The 16,172-nt window shown below is 44.4% G+C and overlaps 1 protein-coding gene across 3 annotated transcripts in view; it reads right to left on the bottom strand.

The window, feature by feature from the left end:
• Nucleotides 1-284: 284 nt before the first annotated feature.
• The window catches only part of LOC140207157 (uncharacterized), a 61,137-nt gene continuing 45,249 nt past the window's right edge, over nt 285-16,172 (bottom strand). The window contains exon 3 of one of the 3 annotated variants that reach the window (XR_011888518.1): nt 285-555. The gene's annotated coding sequence lies outside the window, so the exon portion shown is untranslated. Of the gene's footprint in view, nt 556-9,544; nt 11,754-15,727; nt 15,979-16,172 lie in introns of those variants that run through there. The other 2 variants (XR_011888515.1, XR_011888517.1) reach the window with 2 other exon arrangements.

Genomic DNA, 16,172 nt, shown 5'->3' with positions numbered 1-16,172 from the left:
ATATATCCATCCAGATACCCCACACACAAGACAGGCTGGAGCCAAAGTTATTTACAACATGACAGCCCCTAAATACAAATGTAACGTTCCGTTATATTGGCTCGTGAATGTCTAGGGGAAATCCCGCCCAGCACCTGCTTCAACACTCCCCTCAGGGTCAATCGTCGCCCAAATCAATCACAAACATCAATCATCAGCCAGCACACCCAGTAAATTTTAACACATACACTTTATAGATATTCCTAATTCTAGGGCATTAATATACATTTGATACAGAGAGGAAAGTAATGGGAAAAAAAAAGGTGCCAACACTTATCAAAGTCCAAGTTCTTCGCGCGCTACTGTTGGAGCTCAAGTTCGACATCAGACGACCACCCGAATTCCGTCGACCCACAGCTCGGGACCACCCGAAGTGATCGACCGGAGCCTCTCCGCACGTCCGCCGTCCTCCTCGTCTCTCCTCCGACTCCCCGCCAAAACTCAGTCCACAGTCATATCATACAGCATGGCATCCGAAAACAAAACGATACATAACCATCCATTGGCTAATAGAACCTGGTTATCTCATTTAAAGTAAAACAAACTGTTAGCGCAAACTCTCTGCAGCGTTAAAACACAACAAAGCCGCATTCCACAGATTAACATAACAAAATCGCCATTTTAAATGTAACAAAAGAAAGACCCCATACACAAATTACAAAATAGTCATAATGGCTTACACACACAGAACAGACTGAAGCTGTCCTATCTCTACGCATGAGTGCACAAGGAGATAAGCATCCTGAAACCCTAGCTAGCGACCCTCAAGAAGAAATATGGCTCAGCATGGCTCAGCACATCTGTTGATCATCAGCAATTTCTTTCAGAAAAACAGGCTGCTATTGGTTAATGAAGTGTTAAGCCTTTTACGTAATTTATCATACCCTCCCTTTGATCATTATATGATCAACAAAGCTGTAATTTTTTACAGAGAAAGCAACTGAGTACAGCATTGACTTATCAGTGCATAAAACAGCGTACAACAGTAATTATAACAATCCTATGTACAACTATTAGGCTATAATGCAATATCATGCCCCACATATTACCGAACAGGCCTTTGAAGACCACCATTTTGACCCTTCGGTTAACACGTGTAAATCCTGTCCCACTTTCTTGATGCTGTGATTCTCCTTGGCAGTGTGCTCAGAGAGGGATGTAATGTTAGTAGACTCATCAGTGATATAGGTGCAGCATTCTGTGTCAATAAGAGCACAGGTTCCCCCTTTCTCAGCTAGGATAAAACCTAAAGCCATACGATTCTGTAGGACAGTTTGCCGGATTGCAATCATTTCAGTGGATATTTCTGCTACTTGGGCCTGTGTTTCTGTCAGGGCCCCTGCAGTATTGTGGCCAGCTCCTCAAGTACTGTAGCCAAATTGATTATCTCTCGTGAATTCCTGGCTACTCCATCGGAGTGAAAAGCGATCATCCAAAATCGCTGTCTCAGTTATTCCTCTCTGCTGCTGGGCACATGCAAGTATGGCCGGGATACACGTTTCCCAGTATAAGAGGTTCTGTTTGATGGGGGCCTGAGATACCATCCCTCAAAACACTGACAGCCACAGTCATCTCTGACTGGACCACAGTTCCTCACCTCACTTCCCCGGATGTTATTTGAGAAAGCCCAGGCTGAGAGTTCCTCACTCTGGCTGAGCGGGATTACTGACATTGGAATCATAGTTTTACCATGTTGCGGAATTTCCGCACAAACCCAGGATAGGTATGACAGAGAGACAGAAAAGTGTTAACATGGGAGCCTCCGGATGCTGGGGTGAGCTCTCTCAAAGACATAAACACGAACACCACTATTAACCAACACATTTTCCTTTAGTCCAAGAGAGTCCTTCTACTCAGTTCCTTCAGTAACATGTTTGCAGTCTGTTCAATGTATCCACTGAGATTGCCCCTTCAGTTTCACAGCTGTGGAAGTGGTCAGTAACACCTGATATGGTCCTCTCCAGTGAGGTCAGAGTTTCTCTCAATCCAAGTTCTTGATCAGGACAATTCCCAGATTCTATGGTGGGATAGTCACTCCTCTCTGTGGGGTAGTTCTCTTCCTAGTAAGCCTGTCATATCTCTGAATGTAATGCTTGGAGAATTTTGGTTAGTTGGCATGTATATTTCCCCATCTCTTCCCCTCCAATTTAGGGGCTGTCATGTTGTAAATAACTTTGGCTCCAGCCTGTCTTGTGTGTGGGGTATCTGGACGGATATATCTGTGGTGTAAGGGGAATTGTTAGTCAGTTAGTGAATTGGCCCTGAACAGTCATTGACTGTTCCTGTTCGAGAAACTAACTGAGGAAGCACCGGGTACTTGGAATAAAGAGTTTGTACTTCTACGGTCTCTGAGTGACTATATCCGATTTTGCCGGTAGACTTTCTGGGAGCAATGGTACACAAGGTCTTGGTCCCCAGGGTGTCCTCATGGGCCATCCATAAATGATTTCAGCTGGTGACAACCCTGTTTTCCCCCTGTGGGGTAAACCTCATGTGGAATAGGGCTGAAGGTAGAACCTTCAACTAAGTGAGTCCAGTCTCCGCTGTTAGTTTGGCCAATTTACTGTTCAGAGTGCCATTGGCTGTTTCCACTGTGCCGGCGGCCCGTGGGAGGTGTACACAGTGGAATTGTTGCTTGCTAGCTAGTTCGTTACATACCCCTTTGTTTACTTTGGCCACTAAGTGTGGGTCATTGTCAGAGCTCAGTATCTCTGGCAGGCCATACCTGGGAATTATTTTCCTTAATAATACCTTCACAACAGTCATAGCAGTATTATTGGTAGTTGTAATAGCTTGAATCCATCTACTAAACATATCTATAATAACTAAGCAGTATCTATAGCAATGTACTCTAGGCAATTCAATAAAATCAATTTGTAAACATGAAAAAGGTCCAGCTGGCAAGGGAGTCCTACCCGGTGTGCAGGGTACTGGTTACCAACCATTGCCAGGTGTGTACAATTATATATATAATCGACCAATATTGGTAAAAACTAGATCTGGGTCTTTCTGGCACCCCATCTGGGACCACAGTTTGCACTCCTCTTCAGAGGCGTCCCTCTGAAAAGTACATACCTCCCGCATGTCTGGCCAACCCGTTCTGCTTAAGTCACTGAGGGCTGCTTGAAGGGAACCCAAGGGAACAACTACTGCACTTTTCACTGTCTTATCTGCTAAAGAATTGCCTGTAGTGACCCGGTCAGACATGCAGGTGTGGGCTGCACATTTAATAATAGACAAATCTTGAGGTAGCTGTAGAACGGTGAGTAAGTTTTTTCAAAGGTGGCATTACTACTGGGGTGGCCAGAGGCAGTCAGGAATCTCCATGCTCCCAGAGAGCCCCGTAGTCATGTACAACTCCAAATGCATAATGGGAATCTGTGTAAACGTTCGCTCTTTAGTCTGTTGCTAGGATACAGGCACGAGTCAGAGCAAACAGCTCAGCCTTCTGGGCAGAGACAGCTGCCTCAAAAGAGGCTTGCTCAATTACTTCACTGTCCTTCACTATCACATAGCCAGAGTATCGTTTTCCTGCTGGATCCACAAAAGAGCTTTCATCCTCATAAAATGTTGCCTCGGACTTGAGGGGGTATTGCGGAATGGCTGTGAGAGTTTGTCCTTCTTTCACGGTGATCTGGACAGAGGGGCAGTTGATGCTGCCGACTTCATGGCCTGAAATTGCCCAGAAACGGGGTACAATGTCTTGGATTCAGTCAATATTAAAAGAGTGTCTTACCAGATGTCCCGTCTTCACCTCAGACTTGCCGGTCTCCCTCGGTACTGGGGGCTTGTTTCATCAGGGTGTAGGCAAGGAACTCTGGGCTCTTTCGTTTGAACCCAGGGCAAACCCTAACGGTGGTAAGGGGAACCACCAGTCCTGTCTGTCGCCAAAGGAAATCCGGAACTTTGGCCAGAAATGCATTGCCGTCTCTTCCTTGAACCTCTCCAATCACCATGACTGGGAACTTCTGTCCCTCGAGGGGTGCATAATATTGGCTTTCCTCAGTTGAGCACCCATAGGGTCATAACACAGAGTCACATGAGAGTCGGCCACTGGCAGAAAGGGTTTAACCGCAGTGGAGTCCAGATTAAGTGCCCACCACTGTGGGGTCGGAAACTGGGGAAGCTGTCGGTTGTTCACTAGTCCCAGGGTGATACACATGTCAGTGCATAGAATCTTGACTTCTAACGGACAGAGCAAGTCTCTCCCGGCGAGTTTACACCCCCGACGGGTAGTGACTGTAAATGAAACCACACCGGTTCCCCTGGAATTCCACCTGCAGTGGCTGGGTACGTGAATACGTACGTTCCAAGCCTTCGAACCCAGACAGAGTGATTGTAGCGTCTGATAGCTGGAATCCCTTTTCTGATACTATTTCCTGATTGAGAGTGGTTGTGGTTGCCCCCAAAATCAATCATAAATGGGATTGAAATTCCAGCAACTTGCAATATTACATTGGGGTCTTCCTGAGGGGTGGCATCCTTGCTTGTCGGTTTCTAAACGGGTTGTTGTCCCCACCTGTCCCTTGGTAGGTTTTTGTTCCCATTTCTGATCCCCAGATATAGTCCGCTTGCGTCCTTCTTCCCACTGAACATATTCACCTTTAATATTAGTGCCCATCGGGGTTGATGGGGATTCGAAAGTCAGGTCCCAATAATACTGTATGTTAAAGCTCGTCACATTCGATTTCGGTCATTGTCAGGCCAATCCATATTATTTATTTTAATCATGCTGGCTAACTTAGTTGGTAAGCATTGGAACAGTAAGGCATTCAACTGGGGGGATGGATTCCCATCATTAAAGGCTTGGTCTCCTGCGAAAGTGCCGTAGCAGGCCACAAATCGCTCTCACCAGTCTGGTCTCGATTCCCCAAGCTTAGTTTCGCATTCAAATACTTTAGTGAGGTTTACAGGTTGGTGGAGAGCTGTTTCCAAGGCTTGAATAATCCAGTCTGTCTGTTCATTCTCATTATTGTTTCCTGCCTGTAACTCCTGATAGGTTTGGTATCTCAATTCTGCTTTCCATTTCCGCCCCTCATCAGTTGAGACTATCATGCAGCTGAGACCGAATAAATCTTCTCGGGTCGCATTATACACTTGTATAGTACTGCAGACATACTGAGTAAACTGTGCTAGTTTTTCTTTTCTATCTGGGGTCTGATTCATGATCATTGTCATTTTCTGAGGCTTCCAGGGTGCAGACAGAGGAATCACTGAGGGCTGTCCCTCCTCCTGCTCGTGGATTGGGGGCAACATTCGGGAGGGCAATTGTCTTTGTGGAGCCATTAACTCTGGGGTTTTATTGGATTCTTCCCTCCCTGTCATGGAATAATCCTCGGTATTCTATTGGGACTTCACCGCTGTTTTACCCGAGCGGCCAACTTATCTGAGTACCCCGAGGATTGGGGTTCAGGGGGCACTGGTACACTTGGCTCCTAGTAAGGTGGGTGCCCACTCCTAATCATGGTGACTGCCCTCAAACAGGCTCGGTATGCCATACATGGGTTCTGGATCCCTTGTTTCCCTATCAGTTCGAAGTTTAGTGTGACGTTCCTGCCCTTCTCTTGTATCTAGGCCAACCTTGGTTTGCTTATGTTGTTTATCCTGTTCTCGTTTTCGGCGCCATTCCACCCATTCACGCTCCGCTTTTAGCATCTCCCAAGCTTTGGCGTTCCTTCTGCAGTACATACCTCTATCCCTTTGTCACATGCAGTTTTCCTTCAACTTGCCAATAATATACTGTTCCACTTTACATCTGTCTTTTCCTTCCATTCCTTTTTCAACAATTTCCACTTCTTTCTGCAGTTCTTTTTCCATATCAAATTTACTGCTTGTTCTCATCAGGTAATATCCCAGGTTCACACCCGCCCCCCCTCCCCCCCCCCCCCCCATGGCCACATTTTGTTTCACAATTTCTTATTCAGCGCTGCACTCAAAGTTCGCAAATCTTTTTCCTTGTCTGGAAAACTCACACACATATTGTGTAACCATTGAACTATAGGAACTACAGCACAGAAACAGGCCTTTTGGCCCTTCTTGGCTGTGCTGAACCATTTTCTGTCTAGTCCCACTGACCTGCACACGGACCATATCCCTCCATATACCTCCCATCCATGTATGTCCAATTTATTCTTAAATGTTAAAAAAGAACCCGCATTTACCACCTCGTCTGGCAGCTCATTCCATACTCCCACCACTCTCTGTGTGAAGAAGCCCCCCCTAATGTTCCCTTTAAACTTTTCCCCCCTCACCCTTAACCCATGTCCTCTGGTTTTTTTCTCCCCTTGCCTCAGTGGAAAAAGCCTGCTTGCATTCACTCTATCTATACCCACCATAATTTTATATACCTCTATCAAATCTCCCCTCATTCTTCTACGCTCCAGGAAATAAAGTCCTAACCTATTCAACCTTTCTCTGTAGCTGAGTTTCTCAAATCCCAGCAACATCCTTGTAAACCTTCTCTGCACTCTTTCAACCTTATTTATATCCTTCCTGTAATTTGGTGACCAAAACTGAACACAATACTCCAGTTTTGGCCTCACCAATGCCTTATACAACCTCATCATAACATTCCAGCTCTTATACTCAATACTTTGATTAATAAAGGCCAATGTACCAAAAGCTCTCTTTATGACCCTATCTACCTGTGATGTCACTTTTAGGGAATTTTGTATCTGTATTCCCAGATCCCTCTGTTCTTACCATTAACCCTATATGTTCTACCTTGGTTTGTCCTTCCAACGTGCAATACCTCACACTTGTCTGTATTAAACTCCATCTGCCATTTTTCAGCCATTTTTCCAGCTGGTCCAAGTCCCTCTGCAGGCTCTGAAAACCTTCCTCACTGTCTACTACACCTCCAATCTTTGTATCATCAGCAAATTTGCTGATCCAATTTACCACATTATCAACCAGATCATTGATATAGATGACAAATAACAATGGACCCAGCACTGATCCCTGTGGCACACTAGTCACAGGCCTCCACTCAGAGAAGCAATTCTCTACTACCACTCTTTGGCTTTTTCCATTGAGCCAATGTCTAATCCAATTTACCACCTCTCCATGTATACCTAGCGACTGAATTTTCCTAACTAACCTCCCATGCGGGACCTTGTCAAAGGCCTTACTGAAGTCCATGTAGACAATATCCACTGCCTTCCCTTCATCCACTTTCCTGGTAACCTCCTCGAAAAACTCCAACAGATTGGAGTTTACCTACTACCGACGTTAAACTTACCAGCCTATAATTTCCTGGATTACTTTTCGATCCTTTTTTAAACAACGGAACAACATAAGCCACTCTCCAATCCTCCGGCACCTCACCTGTAGACAGCGACATTTTAAATACTTCTGCCAGGGCCCCCGCAATTTCAACACTAGTCTCCTTCAAGGTCTGAGGGAACGCCCTGTCAGGTCCCGGGGATTTATCCACTTTAATTTTCCTCAAGATGCAAGGACCTCCTCCTTTTCGATCTGTACAGTTTCCATGATCTCACTACTTGTCTCCCTTAATTCCATAGACTTCATGCCAGTTTCCTTAGTAAATACAAACGCAAAAAACCTATTTAAGATCTCCCCCATTTCCTTTGGTTCCGCACATAGCCGACCACTCTGCTCCTGGCCCATGTTGACCCATTGCATCAACTGAGGAAAGCCAATATTATGCAATTGACCCATGTTCTCTAAGTAGTTTACCCAGCACATCTGCCTCCTGCCCACTTAGTAAAATTTACCCAGTACTGCCTCCTGCCCACTTTTGCCTACCTTATACGAGTCTCCCGACAGATTCTGCCCTGATTCCGTCAAGGTATGCGATCAGCCTTGGGCGAGGGACCGTATTTCCAAAGGAACGAACGGAGAGCGACAAAAGGTAAAATACCTATTGGGCGCCCAGTCGGTCTCCACAGTCTCCAGAGTGGTCCAGCCACTTACTCAGTCCGTCTGCTTGGCACTCCCTATATTGGGATCCTCTTAGTGACGCCAAATGTTAAAGCTGAATCTGAGTAAAACTTGGAAAACCAGCTTCTTATCGTCACCACAATTTATTGTGCATTCTCCTGCAGGAGTTTGAGACCCAGTTGTCGAAGGGTACTGCCACCATCTGACAAGTGGACTGACTTAGTCAGGTTACAGCCGTATACTTATACATAGTGAGCCCAATGCATTAATATTACAAGATGTTATTTGAACTGGTACGCCCACCAAGTCTGCTGGTGCCAGTCTTAATTACTTAGATAAGAGAGTTTGCTAAATCAAAGTTTTAATTACAGATGGATGTGCTGTCCAGTCCTTATCAGGTATTCTCTTTGCAAGGCCCTGACTTAATTACAAACAGATGTTCATTACTGTCCTTATCGGCGAGACCCCCTCCCTTTACTCAAACGAAGGTACAATGCATAATGTTATCAACTAATGAGGGTACAATGTATAATGTTATCAGCTCTCAGTGTGTCTCTCTGCAAGCCGCACAGAACTGGTAATGAGCCTGTCTTAGCTAACTGCTGAAGACAGAGTTTACTTCAGCTCAAACATTCCTATTCAGTCTCAATTATTCTTTTAGCCAGAGGTTACATCGGTTCAAAATGATTTTTTTTATATATCCTCAATTCCTCAGGAGGGTTCAGGGGAAATATTTATGTCCAAAATAGAAATTGGTGTTAACTGTGTGTATTGTGGTGATGCAAAAGTTGCTGGAGAATTTACAAGTGGGAAGAAGTGGAGTGATATTTGGAAATCTGACTTTTTAAAGTGTAATTTAGCAAGCAAACCACATATCGACAATGTGCAAAAGCGCTGGTGAGAAAGTCCTTCATTACCCGTTACAAGCGTGCAACATAGAGAGAGTGTAGATGAACTCGATTGAACGCAAAGGAGATCAAAGTTTTTATCGACAGTGATTTGCTAGCTGTTAAAATGAATACTTCTCTATATAAAATTCTCTGTGCACATGTTGTCACTGGGTAAAAAATGCACAGTACATGATTTATGTGCACACTGGTCATTACAAATTAGAGGGGACATCGGTGGGAAGGTGGGGGGACCTCCAATGTCCCTGATGCCCTCACCTACAAGATGCGCATCTAGCTGCAGCTTGTAAACCTGCACTTTAGGGAGTTGTAACTTGAAATCAATGAATTCTGGATCAGCTGGGAGTCAGAGGGGGTGATAGATATGACATGAAGAGAGATGAGTTACACCCAAGGTGCAGGACACAAAAAACTGGGTGAGAGTCAAGAAGGGAAATGAGTTCAAATAGCCATCGCAGAGTACTCTTGTGGCCATCCTCCACAACAACAGGTAGACCACTTTAGAAACTTTTGGGATGATTACTTGGCAGAGGAAAGTTAAAGGGGTGATAGGGGATTCGTTAGTTAGGGGAACAGAATAAGAAAGGGACTAATATCTTCGTGGTAGGGCTTGCTAGTGCTAGTGTGGGGGGAGGGGGTGATGTGGTTAAAATAAGTTGGAGGGGGAACGGGAGCCAGAATGACAGAACAGATAGTGGAGAGGGTGAACTGACTTTATTACATACATTCTTCATATACATGAAGAGTAGAAATCTTTACATTATGGTTCCATCTAAACCTGCAAGGTGTAATTTATAGTAACTTATAATAAATAGTTTGTACATAGGACAGTCAATATAACATATGTAATAGCCTTTGCCCCAAATGACTGCCGTTGTCTAGGGTGAATGGCCGTCTACCCCGCCAAACAGTGCAAATGCTTTGGTGCGGATACGGTGTGAGGCACCCAATGATCAGCCACGACACAAATATCAAACAATATACCAAGTGCAAGTAAAGAATTATACCTTATAGCAAATTTTGGTGATGGGTTAGTAGCAACAACTAAAAGAAAAGGCGCCACATAAGTAACTTATCAGTCTTGCGCACATAATATTTTCATACGTTGGAGCTCACGCCTCCGATTCCATCCACAATGTCCTTCCAAGACTCCGGCCACCATCTGAACCCTCGAGGTCCGGTATCTGCTGCCTTGGAACTGCTGTCCGTTCCCCGCACGTCCGTCCTGTCTGCTCGCCTCCCAAAAAAAACCCGCGCTCTTCAACTCAGCACACACATACAAGATAACAGGACATGACTTCCATTGGCTAGCAAATGAATACAATTTCCATTATCACTAAGTATAACCCAAACATGCTGTTACAGAGAACCCCTTGTTCAGCAGTTAACAGTACGAGAAGCCATTTTAGTATAACACTTCAGAGAAGCCATTTTGGTAATAAGCAATTAACAGTTAACAGTCCATCTAGTATTACTGAGAACCCTACACACAGAAATCAATTAATCAGTCTGATGGCCTGGTGGAAGATGATGTCCCGGAACCTGTTGGTCCTTTTGCTGTGGTACCGTTTCCTGGATGGTAGCAGCAGGAACAGTTTGTGGTTGTGGTGAATTGAGTTCCCAATATCCTTTGGGCCCTTTTTACACACCGGTCTCTGTAAATGTCCTGAATAGTGGAAAGTTCACATCTACAGATGCACTGGGCTGTCCGCACCACTCTCTGCAGCTTCCTGTAATTAGAGGAAGTACAGTTCCCATACCAGGCAGTGATAGAGCCAGTCAGGATGCCCTCAATTGTGTCCCTGTAGAAAGTTCTTAGGATTTGGGGCCCCATCCTAAACTTCTTCAACCACCCGAGGTGAAAGAGGTGCTGCTGTGCTCTTTTCACAACACAGCTGGTACGTACAGACCATGTGAGATCCTTAGTGATGTTTATACTGAGGAACTTAAAGCTGTTCACCCTCTCAACCCCAGATCCATTGATGTCAATAGGGATTAGCCTGTCTCCATTCCTCCTGTCATCCACAATCAGCTCCTTTGTTTTTGTGACAATGAGGGAGAGGTTGTTTTCTTGACACCAGTCAGATGTTGTTCAGACCTCAGATAGAGTCAGCAATCGAATGGTTGAGTATGGTGCAATGAATGTGCTGAGCTGTGTATATCACAATACAAGAAGCATCGTAGGAAAGCCAGATGAGTTCAGGACAAGGAATTATGATATTGTAGCCATTATTGGGACTTGGTTGCATCCAGGGCTGGTGACAGAAATTAATGTTCATAATGCCATGAGATTCAAAGTAAATATGGAAAAAGAGAGGTCTGGACCACGGGTTGAGATTCTAAATTGGAGAAAGTTCAAATTTGATGGTATCAGAAAGGATCTGACAAGTGTGGTTTGGGACAGGTTGTTTTCTAGCAAAGAAGTACTTGTAAGTGGGAGGCCTTCAGAAGTGAAATTTTGAGGATGTAGAGCTTGTATGTGCCTCTCAAAATAAAAGTTGAAAGGTAACTGGTGCAGGGAACCTTGCTTTGCAAGAGATATTGAGGGCCCGGGATATTTTGTTCCTCTAAATGTCTCAGACTGTTGGGTGCAACCAAGACCCATTAATGACTACAATATCATGATTCCATGCACTGAGCTCATCTGACTTTTTTTTAGTTGTCTTCTGTTGGTTTCTAAAAGCTACCCAATAGAGTTTGCTCTTTTGTTTGCCCTCTCTTTGGCTTTTATGTTGGCTTTGGCTTCTCATTTTAGCCACAGTTGTGTCCTCCTGTCTTCCCAATGCTTCCACTTCTTTGGGATGTATCGATCACTCAGCTCCAGAATTGCTCCCAGAAACTCCAGCCGTTGCTGCTCCATTATAACTCCTGTCTTCCCCTTTGAAACAAGTTTGGCCAGCTTCTCTGTCGTAGAAACATGGAGAAGTTAAGTACAGAAGCAGGGTATTTGGCCCATCTAGTCAATGCTGACAAAACATTTAAGCTGTCTAATGCAAGTACCTGCACTATGACCATTACCCTTCATACCCCTACTATCCAGGTACCTATCAAACTTCTCTTAATTGTGAAATTGAGCTCATATTCACCACTTGTGCTGACATCTAATTCCACACTGTCACGACCATTTCAGTAAAGACCTTTTCCAAATGTTCCCATTAAATTTTCACCTTCCCCGCTTACCCATGACCTCCGGTTGTCATCCCACCCAACCTCAATGGAAAAAACTGCTTGCATTTATCCAATCTATATCCTCATAATTTTGTATAATTTTAACAAATCCTCAGTGTATAATTTCCTTGTTTATATTTAGCACCTTTTTACGTGTATAAAATGATGAGGGGTCGATCAAAACTTGGCAACTGAAGTAATCTCATCTGAAATGTTGTCCTACACCCATTGATGGATTTCGTAAATCTTTCTACAGGTTAAAATCGAGAAGGAATTTGTCTCCAGGAATCTCAAACACAGCATGCCAGTTTTGCTGTCTCTGTCTAGATATTTAAGAAGTGGAGCAAGGGACTCAATCGACCATCCTTCTTGCTCAGGCTGTTGGGAGGGCTTCACTCGGTCATCTGACTGACTGGCACGCCTGTGATTTTACACAGGGAAAAGACGATTCACCTGCTCAGACAGTGGGAATGGATTCACTCGGTTATCTCAATTTCACAAGTTCACAAGTACATCAAGTTGACACTGGACAAGGCCATTCATCTGCTCTGTGTGTGAGAAAGGATTAACCCTAAGACCATAAGACAAAGGAGCAGAAGTTGGCCATTCGGCCCATCGAGTCTGCTCCGCCATTTTATCATGAGCTGATCCATTCTCCCATTTAGTCCCACTCCCCTGCCTTTTCACCATAACCTTTGATGCCCTGGCTACTCAGATATCTATCAATCTCAGCCTTAAGTACACCCAATGATTTGGCCTCCACTGCTGCCCGTGGCAACAAATTCCATAGATTCACCACCCTCTGGCTAAAAAAATTTCTTCGCATTTCTGTTCTGAATGGGCGCCCTTCAATCCTTATGTCATGCCCTCTTGTACTAGATGCCCCCATCATGGGAAACAACTTTGCCACATCCACTCTGTCCATGCCTTTCAACATTCGAAATGTTTCTATAAGATCTCCCCTCATTCTTCGAAACTCCAAGGAATACAGTCCAAGAGTAGACAAACATTCCTCATATGTTAACCCTCTCATTCCCGGAATCATTCTAGTGAATCTTCTCTGTACCCTCTCCAAAGTCAGCACATCCTTTCTTAAAGAAGGAGACCAAAACTGCCCACAGTACTCCAAGTGAGGTCTCACCAGCGCCTTATCGAGCCTCAATATCACATCCCTGCTCCTATACTCTATTCCTCTAGAAATGAATGCCAACATTGCATTTGCCTTCTTCACTACCGACTCAACCTGGAGATTAACCTTAAGGGTATCCTGTACAAGGACTTCAAGTCCCGTTGCATCTCAGAACTTTGAATTCTTTCCCCATTTAAATAATAGTCTGCCCGTTTATTTTTTCTGCCAAAGTGCATAACCATACACTTTCCAACATTGTACTTAATTTGCCACTTCTTTGCCTATTCTTCCAATCTATCCAAGTCTCTCTGTAGGCTGTCCATTTCCTCAGCACTACCAGCCCCTTCACCTATCTTTGTATCGTCAGCAAACTTAGCCACAAAGCCATCTATTCCATAATCCAAATCGTTGATGTACAATGTAAAAAGAAGCGGCCCCAACACGACCCCTGTGGAACACCACTGGTAACCGGCAGCCAACCAGAATAGGATCCCTTTATTCCCACTCTCTGTTTCCTGCCAATCAGCCAAAGCTCTATCCACGTATGTAGCTTCCCCGTAATTCCATGGGCTCTTATCTTGTTAAGTAGCCTCATGTGTGGCACCTTGTCAAAGGCCTTCTGAAAATACAAATATACAACATCCACTGCATCTCCCTTGTCTAGCCTACTTGTAATTTCCTCAAAAAATTGTAATATCTTTGTCAGACAGGATTTTCCTTTAAGGAATCCATGCTGAGTTCTGCCTATCTTGTCATATGCCTCCAGGTACTCTGTAACCTCATCCTTGACAATCGATTCCAATAACTTCCCAACTACCGATGTCAAGCTAACAGGTCTATAATTTCATTTTTGCTTCCTTGCCCCCTTCTTAAATAGCGGAGTGACATTTGCAATCTCCCAGTCCTCCGGAACCATGCCAGAATCTATTGACTTTTGAAAAATCATCGCTAATGCGTCCGCAATCTCCACAGCTACTTCCTTCAGAACACGAGGGTGCATTCCATCTGGTCCGGGAGATTTATCTACCTTTAGACTATTCAGCTTCCTGAGTACTTCCTCTGTCGTAATTGTGACTGTGCACACTTCTATTCCTTGCCACCCTTGAGTGTCCGGTATACTGCTGATGTCTTCCTCAGTGAAGACCGATGCAAAATACTCGTTCAGTTCCTCCGCCATCCCACTTCAGTTTCTCCAGCATCATTTTCTATTGGTCCTATATCTACTTTCACCTGTCTTTTACTCTTCATATACTTGAAAAAGCTTTTAGTATCCTCTTTGATATTATTTGCTAGCTTCCTTTCATAGTTAATCTTTTCCCTCTTCATGACCTTCTTAGTTTCCTTTTGTAAGCTTTTAAAAACTTCCCAATCCCTGTCTTCCCACTAATTTTTGCTTCCTTGTATGCCCTTTCCTTTGCTTTAATTTTGGCTTTGACTTGTCTTGTCAGCCACAGTTGCATCCTTTTTCCATTCAAAAATTTCTTCTTTTTTGGAATATACCTGTCTTGCATCTTCCTCACTTCTTGCATAAACTCCAGCCACTGCTGCTGTGCGGCCCTTCATGCCGGTGTCCCTTTCCAGTCAACCTTGGCCAGTTACTCTCTCATGCCACTATAATTTCCGTTACTGCACTGAAATACCGACACATCAGATTTCGGCTTCTCTTTTTCAACTTTCATAGTGAACTCAATCATGTTATGATCACTGCCTTCTAAGGGTTCCTTCACCTCAATCTCTCTAATCACCTCCGGTTCATTACACAATACCCAATCCAGTACAGCTGATCCCCTACTGGGCTCAACAACAAGCTGTTCTAAAAAGCCATTTCGCAGACATTCTACAAATTCTCTCTCTTGAGATCCAGTGCGGACCTGATTTTCCCAATCCACTTGCATGTTAAAATCCCCCACAATTATCATAACACTGCCCTTCTGACAAGCCTTTTCTAGTTCCTGTTGTAATTTGTAGTCCAAATCACTGCAACTGTTTGGAGGCCTATAAATAACTGCCATCAGGGTCCTTTTACCCCTGCGATTTCTCAGCTCAACCCATAAAAATTCTGCACCTTCCGATCCTATATCACCTCTTTCTAATGATTTAATATCATTTCTTACCAATAAAGCCACACCTCCCCCTCTGACTACCTTCCTATCCTTCCGATACACTGTGTATGCTTGGACGTTCAGCACCCAGAGACATGCATCCTTTAGCCGGTCTCAGTGATGGCCACAATATCATGCCTGCCAGTCTGTAGCTGTACGACAAGATCATCCACCTTATTCCTTATGCTGCGTGCATTTAAGTATAATACCTTAAGACCAGTATTTGGTAATTTTCGCTTCGATTTCACTGCAACGCATCCCAATGGCTACAAATTTGCCCCATCACCTGCCTGTCTTTCCTGACATCTTTACTGCTCACTATCTTAGATTTATTTCTGTTTTCCCCTTCCTCCGCTCTATCATTCCGGTCCCCATCCACCCTACTCAGTCACTCAGTCATCCGCCCTACAGAGTCATCAGCGAGTTCACACTGGGGAGAAGCCATTCACTTGCTCAGAATGTGGGAAGAGATTCACTCGGTCATCCAAACTACTGGCACACCAGTCACTTCACAGTGGGGAGTGGCCATTCACCTGCTCAGACTGTGGGAAAGGATTCACTTGGTCATTCCACCTACAGAGTCATCAGCGAGTTCACACTGGGGAGAAGCTGTTCACCTGCTCAGAATGTGGAAAAGGATTCATTCAGTCATCCCAACTACTGGCACACCAGTCAGTTCACACAGGGGAGTGGCCGTTGTCATGAATTCCGAGGTTTTGTTTGCTGTGGACTGTCATTTTAAGAGAGAGAGAGAGAGATTAAGAAGGCAAATCAGTCTGACTTGCAGCTTGTTTACATCGCTCACAGCTTGTTTAGTTTCAACCAAGGATACAGACACTCAGAGTCAGATGGAGATGAAGGAGGAAAAATGGAATGATCGAAACAGGGGAACTAGTGACCAAGAGTTACTGTTTTCTATGCCCA

This window comes from Mobula birostris, chromosome 13, assembly GCF_030028105.1.
Source record: "Mobula birostris isolate sMobBir1 chromosome 13, sMobBir1.hap1, whole genome shotgun sequence".
In the NCBI taxonomy this organism is placed as follows: domain Eukaryota; kingdom Metazoa; phylum Chordata; class Chondrichthyes; order Myliobatiformes; family Myliobatidae; genus Mobula; species Mobula birostris.
The sequence above is the reverse complement of the archived record's forward strand: the minus strand, read 5'-3'. Positions and strand labels throughout refer to the sequence as shown.